Genomic DNA, 3,856 nt, shown 5'->3' on the forward strand with positions numbered 1-3,856 from the left:
GGATGTTGAGATTCCTTTGTGTGTAACTGCTGGATGTATCTACTTCTTCCTTTTAGGGGAGTAGTATCCAAAATCTAGTCACAAAACTAGCACAGGGTCATTGTCCTGGTTATCCGATCCCTCAGGATAGTTCTATCTTCAGGAGAAGTGAGATTTTGTAAAGGTATGAAGGAAGAACAAAGTAAAGGATAGAGGAAGAAAAAAGAAAAGAGGAAGAAAAAAGTAAGTGTCCTTACTTGGCAGAATGACGTTTAAGCATGCATTCTTTTATTTTCATAGAGAGGTAATGATGTGAAAAAATAAACATGTTGTCATAAACTTCAAGTGAGCGTGGGGTGGGGGGGATGTAGCATTAATTTTAAAACTTAATACCTCTTTTCTCTGTTGTCTTAATTTACAGCACTATTACAGATTCTTTTGATTTCAAATCCTGCTTCAGTTACTTACTCTCTGTTGAACCTTGGGCAAAACATTTAATCTTTCTTAGTCATAATTTTTTTGCCTGTAAAATGGGGATAATAGTAGTATCTACATCATTGTGTTGTTATGAGGGTTAATTGTGTGTGTATACTTAGGTATGCATGTACATGCATATATATATGTATATGTGTGTATATATGTTTATATATAGACATAAATATGAAAGCACTTTTAAAACCTTAAAAGTACTATAGAAATGTCAACAAAACAACTAGTTGATTAGCTCAGTCTGGTCAACTTCATTTCAATACTATAACGGCTACTTGTCCGACCTTGGGCAAATCATTTATTATCTTAAACCTCAGTTTTCCTAGTTTTAAAACCAATCATCTGAATCAGGTAGCCTTTAAGATTCCTCCTACTCCAAATATATGATGCTGGACTCCATGCTGTCCATCGTGTGTACGGCTTTCAGGTGTGCAGATTGAAATCCCTCCGTACATTCTCATTTTATGTTTATTTTATTTATTTATTTGTTCTTTATTTTTTCCCCTTTATCTATGACTTCTTTTCTAACTTTTTAAAAATATTATTAGGAATCAGCACAAGTCCAAGTCCATCCATCTACTATCCCTTCTTGTTGCATAACTGACACTCTGCTTTTACGATCACAAATTTCCTCACTTTTAATCCATTTATTACTTCTTGTGTATAGCACATCATTAGAAATATGCTACATCCTACATATGTCTATCTTGCGTCACTCCATCGCTTTGGAGATTCCTGATGTTTTAGTTTTGCATGTATTGTGATATTCCAACTACATTTGTTAAATGTTAAAATTATTTATTCAGCATCATGTAAAAACTAGGGAGTTGGTTGGCAGAATTGTTTATTTCTTGTCTTCTAGTCCTAGGGCCTTGTAGTCTTCATCTTAAATCTATGATTGAGCCAAACTCCTGTGCTGAGAAAAAAAAATCACTACTGCTTCTGATTTACTTCCATGATATCTGTATAACCATTGTTATTGCTTCCTTCAAAATCCATAGTCAGCCTGTCCAGTTTGAAGTCATCTTCTTTTGTGTCTTGATGGGCAGGTCAGATGTGGGAGGAGCCTTAAGGCAGTAGTGAGGAGACCTTAATTTCAGTCTTGTTTCTGCCCATAACTAGTTATGTGAGCAAGTCCTTTCTGAGTTCTAACTTCTCACCTGGAAAATATTAGAAATGGAGGATATAATCTCTGTGGTCCCTCCTGGCTCTAACATTCTGATATATTGTTTCTCTTTTGTTGTAGCTGTCCCACCTCACTACTATCTCAATTGCTATGCTACTGTTTTGCCTCATCCTCTACTCATCCACCACAGTTAGTTCAGAACTAACTTTCTAAATAGGTTCAAATGTAAGGAGTCCTTCTTCTGATTAAGAATGGGAAGCAGAAATGGAAATTTGACACGGGAGGGATAATACATTCCACTGCTCATCTTCATAAAACTTATTCCAACAAGGAAACTTTTAGTTCAGGCTCTTTATCTGTTGGTAAGTTGCCTCAACTTTTAAAAATACACTTATTCAAAAGTTATGTTTATGTTTTATATTCAATCAAGGCATAACGGTAAAATCACTGTATCTTCTCCTATTACTAATGCATTGGAACCATCTCGTTTCCCACAGAAACTGTTTTAGTGATGTTAACTGCTCTCCAAAGGCAGAACTATAGGGGAACCTGCATCTACAGGTCATTAGTTCCCTTCTACATTACATTATCTTGGTTATTTTTAGATAATCTCACTAGTCTACTATTCAGGGTAATTTCTATATAATTTGGTCCCATTTGTATTTGGATTTCCAAATCCAGACCCAAATGAAATTATATGGGAAAATCTGAGAAAAAAGGAAAAAATATAACTCACAGTAATGCTTTCCTCACCTGGAAATAAAAGCTGTCAACTTGATCAAAAATATTTGTTTGCTTGTTTAATGAAGAAATTAAAATGATTTACCTATATTTATTTTAAATTAATCAATCAATTTTTAGTTTTCACCATGAATTATCTATATCTCAATTTTGTTCTTAAAATTACTATTCTTCAAAAAAAATCTCAGGTTATTTTTGCTGTAATACTGAGATGCTCACCATTGTCCAAGTTGGGCACAAGGAATGAGACATTTTTGACCTATCTGATGAAATGTGCCTTACTAAATATTTAACTAAATTAGACACTGGGGAGGAAATAGATTCGTAAATTTTAAATATCCAAATATTCCTGTTGTCCACGGAATGTGAGTGAAGAGGTTATTTGGCCCTAGATTCCATTTCCTGGGCAATGTTGCTAATCCCCTCAAGGTACCAACATTAAGAACAATAGCTTATTACATAGTGTTTTACCACTATGACGCACTTTATTCCCATAATGTCATGTGATTCTCATAACAAAACCATGCAAGTAGCAAAGTCACTGTTATCATCCTTATTTTACAGATGTGGCAACTAAATTTTGGGGAGATCAAGAACTTTGACAAAGGTTAAGCTTCAACTTGCATAACTGGGCTGAAATTCAATTCTTTTGTGACACAAAGACCAGTGACTATTCTTTATTTGAGGAGATCTGTACATAGTTTAACCCACATAAAAAAGTCTCTCCAGTTTTGCTCATAGACTAGGTGAACAGCTTTAAAAGTAGATTTTTCAAGATAAGAATAGCTTCCTTAAAGTTAGGAGAGAAAAGGGAAGAGGGAATAACCAGAGAAAGCAAACTGAATGTTTATTCTTGGCAATATATTGAATATGAAAATAGCCAGAGACTCAGGGAAGGTCTAATTCATTTCCCAGACCTTTTGCTCATGCCTCCCTCTTATACCATTGTATCACTTCTAAGAAGATTTCTTTTCTCTTCTTCATCTTCAACCTCATACCTTTCTATCTCACTCCCTATAAACACTGATATTTATTTTCAGACATAGTCTTGCCCAATACTCAAAGCAAACAAGGTTTGGTTGTAAGGAGGGGTTGCTTTAATTATTGCTGATATGTATTTTATTTTTCTGGAAATCTTCTCATTTTCTCCAAGCCAATTTGTTCCCAGGAAATTTCCCTAAAGCCTTCAGAGAACTCGTTCTGATTAATTTTCCTTTTTATGGAACAAATGCACCCTGACACACTTCTTTACCAGGAAGCAAAAAATCGTGGCTTGGAGTTAAGCTTATCAAAAACTCGAGCAATCAATATCTATGTGGTGCCACTTATAATGAATGTAAAAGGGGTGAAACAAACAGAAAACTAAATTCATTCTGAAGTAAAATTTTTTTAAAAGTCATTTCTTATTTCTCAACTGTAACAGACTTATAGTATCTTTAAATCTATGATCCCACAATCCTATGATCTCAGAATTGAAAAGGAGGCCTTCTAGTTCAATCCAAACCTTAATAAAGCATCCTT

Source organism: Notamacropus eugenii, chromosome 4 (genome assembly GCF_028372415.1).
Source record: "Notamacropus eugenii isolate mMacEug1 chromosome 4, mMacEug1.pri_v2, whole genome shotgun sequence".
Lineage (NCBI taxonomy): Eukaryota > Metazoa > Chordata > Mammalia > Diprotodontia > Macropodidae > Notamacropus > Notamacropus eugenii.